Below are 15,802 nucleotides of genomic sequence, written 5' to 3' on the forward strand. Positions count from 1 at the left end.
ATTTATATCCCAAAATGGAATTTTGTTCTGCAAAATATGTAACACATAAAAAAAACAGTAGAAATGAAGTATCGCTGTAATCGTACCGACCCGCAGGATAAAGATAACATGCTACTTATGTCATATGCTGCATGGACAAAACACAATGCCAGAATTGATTTTTTTTTTTTAGCTACCGAAAAATAGAATTAATATTATTTATTCCGTAAGTTATAGGAATCCAAAAACGGTGACATTACAAAATAATTCTCATCCTGCAAAAAAAAAACAGCCATCATATGGCTACATCACAAAAAAATAAACAAAAATAGCTTGTACAATGTGAAGGCTCTGCAAACATGACATGGCATTCAGATACCGAACTCCAAACAGCGCTCTTTCCATTACAAATAGTTTACAACCACATATGGAGTATTCCCATGGTGAAGAGAAATCGTGTAACAAACTGTGTTGTTTTTTTTCTCCTTCAACTGCTTGTAGGAATGAAAAATTTGGTTTATTGGAAAAAAGTAGTTTTTTATTTTGTTGCTGGCGATTGTGACTTTGTCCTTGCTAAGCTTTCTACTTGCTCTTATGGTATTGTACTTACTGACTTCTGACCTTTGGCTTTTCTTGTGACTACTCTTTTGGATTGTGATTTGGTACTGCTTTGTCTCTCAGGCTTTAACCCTTGGCTTCCTGACTCCTGTTTTGTTTTGTCTTGTCTGTGTTTAGTGTTTTCACTTATGTAGAGAAGGGACTGTCACCCAGTTGTCCCTGTCATTAGGACAGTTGTGGCAAGTAGGTAGGGACAGGGGCTGGGTCGAGTATAGGACTTGCTGTCTCTGTCTTTCCCTTCCTCCCTGCTTTCAGCAACAGCACTGGGGAATTGCTCAACTAGCAATTCCCTTACATGTCCCAATGCTAATAAAGCCTGTGAAATAGCCATGAGGTCAAAATGCTCACTATGTCCCTGTGAGGGTTGTAGTTTCCAAAATGGAGTCACTTTGTGGGGGTTTCCATTGTATAGGCTCTGCAAATATGACATGGTACCTAAGACCTATTCCAGCAAAATCAAAAAGCCAAATAGCACTCTTTCTATTCTGTGTCCCACCATGTACCCATACAGCAGATTATGACCATATATGGGGTATTCCCATGTTCAGCATAAATTGTGTAACAAACTTTGGTGAACTTTTTTTAAAATCTGTAATACAGTTCAACGACACTCCAAGTGGTTATGCTTCTTAAAGTTTTATTTGCGTCACAGTATACCAAACAACGTTTCAAGTTGAGTAAACCCTTCTTCAGGCTAAAATGGTATTAAAAAATATAGAATAAATAAAAGGCTATAAAACAGCCTAAAGTACATACATGACACACGGCATAAAGTACATACAGTGCCTTGAGAAAGTATTCGGCCCCTTGAACTTTTCAACCTTTTGCCACACTTCAGGCTTCAAACATAAAGATATCAAATTTTAATTTTTTGAGGGAGAATCAATAACAAGTGGGACACAATTGTGAAGTGGAACGAAATTTATTGGATTTAAACTTTTTTTTACAAATAAAAAACTGAAAAGTGGGGCGTGCACAATTATTCAGCCCCTTTACTTTCAGTGCAGGAAAAACTCACTCGGTTCAGTTCAGTGAGGATCTCTGAATGATCCAATGTTGTCTTAAATGACTGATGATAATAAATAGAATCCACCTGTGTATAACCAAGTCTCCATATAAATGCACCTGCTCTGTGATAGGTTCAGGGTTCTGTTTAAAGCGCAGAGAGCATCATGAAGACCAAGGAACACACCAGGCAGGTCTGAGATACTGTTGTGGAGAAGTTTAAAGCCGGATTTCGATACAAAAAGATTTCCCAAGATATAAACATCCCAAGGAGCACTGTGCAAGCAATCATATTGAAATGGAAGGAGTATCAGACCACTGCAAATCTATCAAGACCCGGACGTCCCTCTAAACTTTCATCTCAAACAAGGAGAAGGCTGATCAGAGATGCAGCCAAGAGGCCCATGGTCATTCTGGATGAACTGCAGAGATCTACAGCTGAGGTAGGAGAGTCTGTCCATAAGACAACAATCAGTCATACACTGCACGAAGAGTGGCAAGAAGAAAGCCATTTCTCAAAGATATCCATAAAAAGTCTTGTTTAAAGTTTTCCACAAGTCACCTGGGAGACTCCAAACATGCGGAAGAAGGTGCTCTGGTCAGATGAAACCAAAATCGAACTTTTTGGCCATAATGCAAAATGATATGTTTGGCATAAAAGCAAGACAGCTCATCACCCTGAACACACCGTCCCCACTGTCAAACATGGTGGTGGCAGCATCATGGTTTGGGCCTGCTTTTCTTCAGCAGGGACAGGGAAGATGGTTAAAATTGATGGGAAGATGGATGTTGCCAAATACAGGACCATTCTGGAAGAAAACCTGTTGGAGTTTGCAAAAGACCTGAGACTGGGACACAGATTTATCTTCCAACAAGACAATGATCCAAAACATAAAGAAAAATCTACAATGGAATGGTTCACAAATAAATGTATCTAGGTGTTAGAATGGCCAAGTCAAAGTCCAGACCTGAGTCCAATCGAGAATCTGTGGAAAGAGCTGAAAACTGCTGTTCACAAACGCTTTCCATCCAACCTCACTGAGCTCCAGCTGTTGTGCAAGGAAGAATGGGCAAGAACTTCAGTCTCTTGATGTGCAAAACTGATAGAGACAAACCCCAAGCGACATGCAGCTGTAATCGCAGCAACAGGTAGTGCTACAAAGTATTAACGCAAGGGGGCAGAATAATTTTGGACGCTCAATTTTTCAGTTTTTTATTTGTTAAAAAGGTTTAAAATATCCAATAAATTTCGTTCCACTTCACAATTGTGTCCCTCTTGTTGTTGATTCTTCCCCCCAAAATTTAAATTTGATATCTTTATTTTTGAAGCCTGAAATGTGGCAAAAGGTTGAAAAGTTCAAGGGGGCCGAATACTTAGTTAGAAATGGAAATCTATCCATTCTCCCAATTTAGGTATCTCCCAAAGACTCAATGCCTGCCAATATACATCTTAATGATGGCAGAAACAAATTTTTTTTATGGATCTTTGGGAGAAGACAATGGAAGATGGGTGTAACTGGATGTTCCACATATAAGTACTCCATAACCCTATCTGTAATGTTCTGTGACAAAACGGGCTCCTACACTGGGTATGCTGCTGTCCCCAAGTCATTTTGAAAGTAGTAAAATGACAAATGGTTGGATACCACTGCTGGACATAATAAGTGCAAGGCATATAATAATGCAGAAAAATCTTGCCATTTTCAATAAAGTGTGCTGGGAAAATCGTATATACCTTGTTACTTGCCAATTACAATATGGAGGATGTACATCAGGTCCGCCAAAAATAAGAACATGTTGGCATCTCTCAGATCTCTCAGTCAATCCCAATGCAGTGAATGCTTCCATACTGCTAAACATTTTGCACAGGTGCAATATGGGAATTGTAGTTCTTTTAGGTTCACGGAAAGTCCACAAGCTTCTAAGGGTAGGAGATTTAAAACAGAAGATGCCAGCAAGAGAAACATTCTCCGCCTCTCCCATTCGGCCACAGAAAAATGGTCAGTGAACATGCGCAGTTGACGCTTTTGGATGAAGGTGGTGACGTGCAAGAAGAGGTGATCCAGAGAAGAAGATGGAGGCATCACTGGAGAGTTGTCAGACAGCACAGGGAACGCCCCCAGTGCTGTCTGAAAACTCATTTACATATGGAAGAAAGAAGCTATTTCTCAGGAACAGTGGCGACGATCACAATAAAGGTAAGAGAAGAATAGTCTTTCTTAAGGCTATTCCGACGTGTACTTAGTTAAAAAAAGTTATTTTAATGATAGAATCCCTTTAAAGTGATTCTTTATTCACCGGATATTAGAATAGTGGCTGTTTCTTCTGTCTAAATGGACCAGCAGGTTGACCATACAGGCTGCCACTCCATTCATTCGTTATGGGACTGCCGATGATAGCTTGGCCCTATAGTTAGCTATATCTGGTAGTCCCATAGACAGTGAATGGAGCTGACACTGCTGTTACCCATCACATGATGCCCTGTGCACACTTGCAATGCCCAGCTCTTGTGTTCTGGGTTATTAGAATGTAATACTAGATGGATGACTTATAATAACTGCTTGTCCAGATAAGTACATGTAGTATAGTGTTCATGTGACAATCCTCAACCCCTGACCTTTCTTATCTCCTAGGTTTGCTTGAGGACCCAATAAATAGAAGCTCATTTTGCTAAAAAGGTGGTTACCCTAGAAAACCCGTGGACCACATAGACTATAATAGAGTCGACCAGTTTGCTCCCGAAAAATGTAGAAAGAAAAGTTCTAATTGCAGGACTTTTCTCTCTGTATTTTTCAAGCGGATTCCAAGATGGAATCCCCGAACGGAAACTAATTGAGGGAGTGAATGCAGCCTTACCCAGACAACTACTCATTTTCCTACACGGAAAGTGTAACAAAACTCACATTACCACACATGGTGCAAGCAGGCAAATGGCTTGACTTTGTGGATAAATATAAAAAAACAAAAAAACTTGATAGTCTTCAGTAGTTGATAGCTTTTGATACTGAAGACTATCAATTTTTTTGTTTTTTTATATTTCCTACCCACTGGCTAACACAGTACAAGCACAAACATTTTCCTTATACTTGGTAGACAAAGTGAAGGCAGTGATGGCAAAAGAGATCCCTGAGCTCTGCTCTACTCAGAAGGTCCAGAATAGTGATGGACGAATTTCATGGGACTTGTTTCATGAATATTCATGAAGTTTACCTACAAGTTTCGGTTATTCAGGCTCCCAGAGTATAATAACCAGAGGCTCAGGGAAGGTGTGGAAAAGTAAAAAAAAACATTTGTAATCTCCTTTGCTTACCACTCTTAGGATCCGTCCAAGGCATTCCACATGTCACCACTATAACATCAGTTCTGTGATGTCAGCAGCCAGGGCTCACCACTTAGACCTGTGATTGGACCTGAGCGGTCACCTTGGGGGCGTACACTTTGACAGAATGCTTTCATAAAGTCCAAGAAAGAGTTTTTTTGTTTTTTTTTAAATTTAGGAATATTTATAGAGAACCCAGTTCATTATGAGCCATCTAGTTCATCTTTAGACTTCCCCGACAGGTCCTTTTATAAGGGGATGGACAGCCCAGGATCCCCTGGTATCTAGAAAACCTCATTATAAAATTTAATAGCTGTAGGCTGAACGGCCGGCCAGCTTCTCAAGAAGAAAGGGTCCAGAATGTGTGGATGCAACTAAGCAGGAATAGAATAAATTACATACTAGGATCTTGCTTGTGAACCAGTGATAACGTCCAAAAATAACATTTCCCGGAGTGCTTCTTTAAATTCCAAGTCAGCTTTGCCCTCCAATCCCTGGAGCATTATATATTTTAATTGAAACACGTATTTACTTGTATTGGGTCATATGAGTAATGCTTAAAATTAATAGAGAACATTCAATAATCATGTAATGTGATTTTATTGAGTGAAGATTGAGAGTGTGAAAAATAATATACTGAAAAATATGAACAGAAAAGTATCATCCAGAAAAAAACTCTCCTTTCAGTTATTTGAGTTTTTTTCAATATTAAGCTACTAGCTCGGTCATCATCTGACTCGCAGCAAAGAAGGAAACTTGGACATTGCCCTAAAATTATGTCTGACAGAGTGGTGTTTCTATCATACTGCAGTTCCTCATGTGTTATCCAATACAAATAATTAGTTGGTGCTCGGACTTATTATTCATTAACTTTATAGTGATCTCAATGTTAGTTGAATGAGCGGAGTCTAGCAATAGTCCATGAGAAAATACAAAGATCACATCATACTTCATTGTTGGTTTACAAGCTCCTGAACACTCCGTATTATTGTATTATTCATTGACTGCAGAACATTCAGTAGAAAATCTTAACCAATAAACAAAAAATCTTTCAATGTATTAAACACGTCATTTCCATTCTAGCAAACAGGGCAGCACGGTCAGCTCACATTGACAGGCACCTTGTAGCATGAACATGGCTAGCAATAGACTAATAGACTACGACTAAAGACCATGTCAATCTGAAACGCATCAGCAGTGTCTCTCTGTTTTTGATTCATTCCTTGGCTGCTTTTACTTGGATAGATAAAGGGGTATTCACACTGCCTGTACAATACTTACAATTTCATTGGTGCAGTGTCTGCCAGAGGGGTCATGGCTAGGAACTTTACTGTTTTATTAGGGTGTGATATGTTTTGTGTTACCCTGTCTATTACTTGCTTTTTGTACTTACGTTTGTACACTATGGAGTTAATCTGCCATGTCGGTACGAGCAGGAGTGGCTACTAATCTGTTCTAGAAGGTGAGAGGAGTTTAGAGGTCACTAGGATACCCCAACCTTCAGCCAAAGAGTTATATCCTATTCTAGTTAATCTGTAGTTAGCCGAATGTGGAAGAACACCTTCAGCTCTTCAACCGAGTTAGTGACAGATGGAGTGAACAGGCCATGCCATGTCACCGAGCCCCGGCTTGCAGAAACAAGACTTCTTGAGCCTGCTGTATACTGAACATCTCTACTGCTGTACCAGTGTCAAAACTTAAAGGGGTTTTCCAGGCAGAAAATCTTTTTTTTTAGAAAGGTGTGTTAGTGCTAGTGATGGGTTAATAAATACACCCATACACCCATCCTGCCGTGCCGCTTCCTGTGTAGCTGCTACACTAGTTCCCTCTCACTCAGACCCCCTTCCTCTCTCACTCGATTACAAACCCTCCCTGTCTCACTAGCCTAGCCCCTCCCACCCTGCCTATCTCACGAAGCCTAGCCCCTCTCACCCTAAGACTAGCAATCCTGCCCATTACTAGCCCTTCCCATCCCCCTGTCTCACTAGCTAACACTGTTCCCCGGGCACAGGAAGGCTTGGTAAGTATTGATGGGGACACGAGAGGGGGAAGAGTAATGGTGACGTTCTGTCAGGAAGGGTCGAAACGGAACATGACCAGATTATCAGAAAGTATCCCTGGAGCGCTCACATGACCTCTCCAGGGGTATGGGTAATTGTAGATTTCTTTTTTAATTGAAGTAAATTAGAAGTTAGGCAGGGCGAGGGGGTTAGTTGAAGGGTTAATTTTCAGTTTATCCAGAACAACCCCTCTAAGTATCCATTTCTGAAACATACCATGTATTTCCCCAAGAGCAGTTGTAATGGAGGACTGGATAGAAAGGAAGAGGGTCAGAGGACTTAGTAAGGGGTGAAGAGTAATAGCCGCTCCTGCCCGTTTGTGGAAAGTGCCACACGGGTAGAATCTGCGTCTGTAAGTCATTGTGCCTTCATGTTGATTTGGAACTGGATGATATCTGCCAAGTATAATATGCCACAAGAAATGCCCATTTCAACTGCCAGCCTGTTTAAAGTGCCATCCTTTGCACCTAACACCAAGGGCACCCCTAAACACCATCACAGGTGAAAGGTAGCAGGTAGTGCCCACCATCACTTCAATGTGACCGCCTGTTCACTGTGCTACCTGTAAGAGGATTTGATGCCAAAAGCCACCTTGATCAGTGTAGCTGCCATCTTCGGCATACACCTGACCACATCACCCCACTATTGCTAGCTCCCAGGTATTACAACTCATGTAGGGCCATGTTTAGCTTTTAGGTCTCTGTTGACCCTCTGTAAGCTGGATTTAAAAAAGGATTTATAAAAAATGGGTGCAGGTCAAACTGTACATTAATGTCCTATTCTGATCTGGAAAAACAGACCAGACTAGGGAATTCATTTCAATAGGACTCCATGCACTGGCCAGCTACTTGTACATTTAGGCTGGAGTGCAACGCTCTTGGGATTGGTGGGGTCCCAGCAGTCAGATCCCTACCAATCTGCACACATGTTAATATAAGTTGATTTAGTGGACAAACCCCTTTACCTGTCGTGACTCCTCTTTAAGGGTCATTCACATCATTTTTAGCATCTATATACTGGATTTCATTTAACAGATACAAACGGATGTTTAGAGAAATATAATTTATAAACATGTCGATAGAAAAAACTCATAGATGTGTATTTCAATCTTTTTTATATACTAAATTCAGCTCATTTACCAGACACGACATGTGGCATGTGTTTGACTATGTGTTTATGAAGCTACATTGGCTTCTATTTTGATCCTAGCAGTCCTTGACGCAAGTTCTGTGTTTCGTCTTGTCACGTTTTACCAGCAATTGTAATTTCTGAGCCAATACAAACAGTAAGACAAGAGACAACATAGCTTTCATTTTCTGGGATAGACTGGAAATACTACTGAACAATAGGATCATTATGCCATATAACCAGAACGATTAGTTACATGCAATAAACATTCTACACTAATGGACTTTGATAGGTAAACTACCTTCCTCCAGGCTCCTCTGCAGCAGAACAGTCAAGATGACATTTCACTTTTCAGTTGACAATGTGTTCATGTCTCCAGCCTCTGGATAGGACATCGGTATGTTGGGGTCCAACACCTGGGTTACACTATGTAAACTAGATCTCACGTGAAATTCACAAAAACTTTGGTTGTCAATGAAACTGATTCATTTCAGAAGAGAGGTAGGAGGAGGAGGATCACATGATGTGTCACCCAGGCGGACTTTCCCTTTCAGTCTTTCTGCCAATCACAAGAAGTTGTGGGCGAAGAGATCACTGATGATGTCATAGGCACTATATACGAGAATACCCAGAAAAGATCTATTTGTGGAGAAGAAAGAAAAGACAGAGAACATAGAGAAATCTCAGCCAACAGGAACATTGCAAAAAAAAATTAAAATAAAAAATAGCATTACTACAGAAATACAGATAATAGAGAGACTGGAGAATGAGGAGAAGAGGATGGATTAGATAGATTAGATACATTTAATTAATTTAGATACTAAATAGATAATAATGAGATAGTCCAGGACAATCTCTGTGCAAAAGAAAAGATAATTCTGTGAAATCACTCCACTTTTTTTTTTTTTTTTTTACATAGAGTCTGTCACCCAATGTGCCAGAGAATTAGTTTTTACCATTTTTACATTTTACTGTGATATTGTAACTTCCTGTTATATAAAATGAATACGGGTTATCTGGTTTCTAACATTAGTGGCCTATCCCTAGAATAGCCCATCAATATTCGATTTCCAGAAGTCCGACACCCAGGAGCCCCCGGGAGAACTGAGACAGCGTGACACTTGGTATTGTTCACATGCTGCAAGCTGCACTTCTAGCTCACCGTACAAGCAGTGGCCCCAGGTGTTGGATCCCCGCAGACCTAATATAGATGGCCTGTCCTAAGATAAAGGACATCAATGTTAGAAATTGGATAACTCTTTTAGGCCGGGGCTCCATGGGCCAGAAACGCCGCATGAAAAATCACAGCGTTTTACAGTACTTGCAAAGTGGATGGGATTCATGTGAATCCCATGCCCACTTTGCCAAATAAAATCGCAGCGTGGACACGCAGCAATTTCCAAAACCATTGCGGTTTTGCAAATTGCAGCATGTCAATTATATCTACAGAAACGCCGGCAGCTTCCCCGTATATATAATTGTAACAGAAAGTCTGCGGAATAAAACTCTGTGAACTTTCTGTTCAAAGCGTTGCAGGAAGAACCATGATGCGTTAATGCCACGGTTGTTCCCGCAGCACTATAGCGCTGCGTTTCTGGCCTGTGGGGCCATAGCCTTAATGTTTTTCATTCAGTTTTGCCACTTTTAAGCTGCAGTCATATGTCATTTACAATGGCACATTGAATCATTTTTTGTGGTATTGCCAGTTCTACACCATATTCATTACCAAATTTTTCATATGGCCATAATACATCTAACCATTTCTTGTAATGCCAGTTTTAAATGAATGACAGGACTGGTGGTAATAGTATTAGGGGTGAATAGTAAGAATGCTCATGTTGCGCCTCCAATCAGTAATATTGGGCCCTTTGCTACCAACTGAGTCATAACGCTCCTATTGTACCTCTGCTCAGTAATAAAGCCCCAATTGTACCTGCACAATTATAATAATGTCCCACTTGTGTCCTCGCTCAGGAAAAATGTTCCCATTGCACTTCCACTAAGTTATAATGCCTACTTTTGTGCTCCCATTCAATAATAATACCCCATTGCAACACTTCTCAGTAATAACACCCCCATTTTAGTAGTAATCCTCCCATTGCAACCCCAATCAGTAACAATGTCCAGGTAATGGTTTACCATTCCTTCATACTTTTTAAGCCCAGGCACATCCGACCCGCCCTATGGGTGCACCTCTGGCCTTCATGATAGTTTATATAGAAGTGACTTTGCAGGTGTAATTGGCGTTTCTTCAGAACTAGAGATGAGTGAGTAGTATTTGATCGAGTAGGTATTCGATAGAATGCCACGGTATTCAAAATACTCATACTCGTTTGAATACTATCGCTATTCTCAGTAAAGATTCAATTCAGAACCAGTGTTGATTTGCCGAATGCTATACAATGTATAGCATTTGGCAAATCAACACTGGTTCTGCAGCAGGCTCGTCTTTGCTAGTCGGGAGAGCTGGCAGACTTGCTGTTACGAGGGAGCTTACTTTTTCTCATAGGAATGCATTGACCAGCGTTGATTGGCCAGTGTACAGCAGTCTCCATTGTGGTCCGATCTTATACTCCTCCTCTTCACAGACGAGCCTTCGGCAGAACCAACGTTGATTGGCCAAATGCTGTGCACTGGCCAATCAACGCTGGTCAATGCATTCCTGTAAGAAAAAGTAAGCTCCCTCCTAATAGCAAGCTGCCAGCTCTCCCGACTAGCAAGGACGAGCCTGCTGCAGAACCAGCGTTGATTTGCTGAATGCTATACAGCGTATAACATTCGGCCAATCAATGCTGGTTCTGCAGGATGAGTAAGGGCTGGTTCACATTAGTGCTTACCTCCCGTTAATGCGCATGGACCGCATAGGCTATAATGGGGTCCCTGCACTTTAACTGCAAAGCGCTCCTCCTAAACACTCTCCTCCTGCTACTCGTGGACTTGGTGACTCTCCTTTAGTCAAATAGTGGTTTCCCCTGAAACGAGCATTTTTTCCCCATAGACTATAATGGTATTCAATATTCGATCGAGTAGTTGAATATTGAGGCTCTACTCAGAACGAATATCGAATCTTGAATATTTCACTACTCGCTCATCTCTATTCAGAACCCAATTCTACAAGCTACTTTATACATTCCTCTATAAGAAACAAACTATGGGCCACAAGGTGGCTCAGTGGTTTCCTCTGGGTACACTTGTTTCCTCCTTCTCAGACATACTGGTAGGGAATTTAAATAGTGAGCCCTACTTAAGACACTACTTGAAAACAATGTCCGTGAAGTAATGTGGAATATATTGGCGCTATATAAGCAAGAGAAATACTGTAAATAACTCCATGGCCAGTGATCGGTTCCATTGGACAGTTTTTTTAGACTTACTTTTGTGTCATGGCTGGTACGTTGGTGGACTCTGGCATCCTGCATAAACTGGGTAAAATAAATAAAAACTTACGACAGGTTCACAATTCTCATTTCCATTATTCAGGTTTGCTTGGAGACCCCACAAACAGAAACCTAATCCGTTTACATAATGGTTAACCACAGAAATTTGTGGAGCCCATAGGCTATATCGGGTCCACCCGGTTTGTGCCCAAAAAATGCAGAGAATTTAACTGAGGAGTTTTCTTTCCGCATTTTTCAAGTGGAATGGGGGACGGAATCCCCAAAATGTCACCGAGCACAGGTGTAAACCCCGTCTTAGACTTTCAGAAAGGCAGATAATTCTCCATTTATTAAGAGGAGTGAGCTTTTAATAAGGTAGCAGCAATTTTCACTCTCTTCCTAATCTAAAAACATTTGAGCAAACAAATTGTTAATCAATGTAAGTCACGGTACTTTATAGACACGGTAGATAAGGCTATGTACATTATAACAATACTGGACTATACCTGACAGTCTAACGTCATATCAATCATTAACCATACTGTATCTTGTTTTCTCCTATTACTAAAATACACGCCTTATTGACACACATGGCCACCAGCGTCATAGTCCCTGGCTAAGTTGGTTTTACATTTCTATTAATTGGTCATAATTGCTGGTTGTTTGTACTATAGCTGTTTATAGTACATAGTGTATTCCTGTAAGGTTTACACATAATAGATAAATACATCATCGGCACTAGTGTCTATTAGCTAGTCGTTTTTGTTTTGTCACATTAAAGAGGTTGCCCGGAAAAAATTACTTTTATAAAATTAGGCTGGGGAAGGGGAAAACAAAAATGAAAAAAGCAACCTACTCACCTGACCCTGGTGCCCTGGTGCCTCTCGGCTCTGTCCAGTCTTTCTGCTCCATTGTCTTCTTGCTGTGGAAGTTCTTGCCAGCTATAATCCCTTTCCATAGGCCGATATTTGGCCTCAGTGGTCACGTGCGGTGGGGACTTCTGCCGAAAGAGAACATCAGAGCAGCAGGACCAGACAGTGTTCGGAGACACCAGAGCACCAGGGACAGGTGAGTATATTTATTTTTATTTTTTTCATCTCCCTATCTGGAACAAACTAAAATGGCCACCGCGACAGGATTTGTGGTAAATTATCATACTCTGAGGTCACATGCGGTGGGGACTACCAATGGAAGAAGAAATTAGAGCAGCCGGACTGTGCTGGGAGGCAGCGTGGACAGGTGGGTATGTTTTTTTTTTTTTTTTAACCTCCTTCAGCCTAATTTAAAAAAAAAACAATAATAATAATTTTTCTAGGACAATCCCATTAAGGCTAGCGTTTGGTGATTCAGTTTGCAACAAACTGGATTCGACATGAATCTTCCAAATTGTTGATTTTAACAAAACAAACAATTTCAGTTTCATCTTGAGCAAACTAAAATGGCCACCGCGACATGATTTGCAGTAAATTATTATACCCTGGGGTCTCTTCAGACCGCAGAGTATATTTGTAGGCCCAATGGAGGTGTAAAAAATAAGAAAAAAAATTAGACTCAACCTCTCTTACCTCTTTTGGGCCTCCTCGCAGCATCTGACGATCTGTGTCTTCCTTCTCTTGGCACTCTGACGCTCTTCTATGATGTCATGCATCAGGGGTCACCACTGAGGACTGCTATTGGACAAAGCAAGGAGGCCCGAAGAGGTGAGGGAAGGTATACATATTTTTTTTTAACACCATCTTTTGGCCTACATATCATCAAAAAGTTTTTTTTTTTTTTAGTAATTTAATTGAAAAAGTGCCCCCCATATATTATATTGAGTCATTACAAATAGACAGAACTTTTCCAAGTGTTTCTTTCTGTTAATGTTGAGGATTATGGCTTACAGCCAAGGAAAACCCAAAAGTCATTATCTCTGAAAATGAGAAAATTATATAAGACCAAAAGTAAAAAAAATTATTTAACACAGAAATTTTGGCCAAATGAAAAGTCTGTCCAGTAAATGCCCTCAATAGTTGGTGGAGGCTCCATGAATGACGGCATCAATGCAGCAATGTGGCATGGAGGGGTCACTGCAGAGCACGTTATGGAAGCCCAGGTTGTATGATAGTGGCCTTCAGCTTGCCTGCATTGTTGGGTCTGGGGTCTCTCATCTTTGTCTTGACAATACCCATAGATTCTATATGGGGATAAGGTCAGTTGAGTTTGCTGGTCAAACAAGTACAGTGATACTGTGGTTATTAACCCAGGTCTTGGTACATTTGCCAGTGTGGACAGGGGCCAAGTCCTGCTATAAAATGAAATTTCCATCTCCAAAACGTTTGTGGGCATTGGGAAGCATGAAGAGCTCTAGAATTTTCTGGTAGATGCTGCGCTGACTTTGGTCTTCAAACTTTGGTCAGTGGACCTGTACCAGTAGATGACATGGCTCCCCAAACCATCACTGATTGTGGAGACTTCACACTAGACCTCAAGCAGCTTGGATTGAGTTCAGCGGCCTCTCCACTCTTCCTCCAGACTCTGGGACCAAACAAATGAAATGCATAATTCATACTTTCATCTGAAAACACCATTGACCATTGAGGAACAGTCCAGTTCTTTCTCTCTTTGGCCCAGGTAAGACGCTTCTGGCATTGTCTTTTGGTCATAAGTGGCTTGACAAATGGAATGTGACACTTGTATCCCATGTCCTGGATACGTCTGTGGGTGGTGGCTCTTGAAGCACTGTCTCCAGCAGCAGTCTGCTCCTTGTGAATCTCCCCCAAATTTTTGAATGGCCTTTTTTTAACAATCCTATCAAGGCTACGGTTATCAAGGCTACGGTTATCAAGGCTGCGGTTATCAAGGCTGCGGTTATCCCAATTGCTTGTGCACCTTTTTCTACCACAATTTTTACTTCCACTTAACTTTCCATTAATATACTTTGATACAGCAATGTGTGAACAGCCAACTTCTTTACCAATGAGCTTTTGTGGCTTACCCTCCTTGTGGAGTGTGTCAATGACTGACTTCTGAACATATGTCAAATCAGCAGTCTTCCCCATGATTGTGTCACCTACTGAACCAGAATAAGGGACCCTTCTTAAACGCTTAGGAAGCCTTTGCAGCTGTTTTGGGTTTATTATTCTAATTTTAGGAGATAATGACTTTTGGGTTTTCCTTGGCTGTAAGTCACTTTTTCAATTGAAATACTAAAAAAAAAAAAACACTTTTCAATGACACCCTAATTTATTGAAATGCACCTATATATATCTTGCTTTTTATGTTACATTTATTTATTTAAATGTAAATTATGAGCCCTCATATAGGGATCACATTGTACATTTTTTTTTTTTTTTTATTTAAAGGGATTCTACCATTAAACTACCTTTTTTTCTAATGAACACGTCGGAATAGCCTTAAGAAAGGCCATTTTTGGGTAGCCGCTCTTGCAGTTCAATACAGGAGCCGGTGGCCATTTTGGGGTGGCCTCTCTATGCTCCTGTATAGAACTACAAGAGCAAGAGAAGCCAGAAGAGGCGGAGTTGCTGCAGAAGAAGGAGGTGGCGCAGGAAAGAGCTCTCGGGCAGCAATGGGGATGCTCTCATCGGCCTTTCAGCGCTGGGGCCTGCCCTCATTGCTGCAAAGAGCTCATTTGCATACCGGTTAAAACCGGTATTTCTACGGAACGGCGCGACAGAGACCACGCCTAAAGGTAGGAGACGAATAGCCTTTCTTAACGCTATTCTGACGTGGTAATTAGAAAAAAAAAGTAGTTTAATGGTAGAATCCCTTTAAGTATGTCTTTGTAGAATGGGAGGAAATCCTTGCATATGTTTCTCCTGGGGGGATTTGAACCCAGGACTCCAGCGCTGCAGTGCTAACCACTGAGCCACTGTGTTGCCCCTTTTTATGTTACATTTATATTAGTCACTTCAGTGACAGTGTATGTGGCCACCGGCCAATAGGTGTTACCAACTGTGCAGGAGAGATAGAATCTATAAAGACTGCAGCAGGTATTCTGTGTTATTTACTCTTGTACTTATTTCCATATTCTTTTTGTTTGTCAAACATCTTCTGTACCTGACGTTCTGCCAGTAAAACCATTACAGATAACGGGTTGTCTCTACCCATGTCCATCATTTCCTGCATGTTACACCAAGCACTGCGCAGTGTTTAGTTTCCCCTTTGGAGGAAATGCAGTGAAACCGAATGCTTTGTCCTTATTGAAACTGTAAATTTTAGAACTCATTCATTTCAGTGAGTCTCTTCACTAGGGGTGGGTGAACCAATTTGTATAGAACCAGACTCCATCCAAATTTCCAAAGATTTTGGGTTAG

Source organism: Leptodactylus fuscus, chromosome 4 (assembly GCF_031893055.1).
Source record: "Leptodactylus fuscus isolate aLepFus1 chromosome 4, aLepFus1.hap2, whole genome shotgun sequence".
Classification (NCBI taxonomy): Eukaryota; Metazoa; Chordata; class Amphibia; order Anura; family Leptodactylidae; genus Leptodactylus; species Leptodactylus fuscus.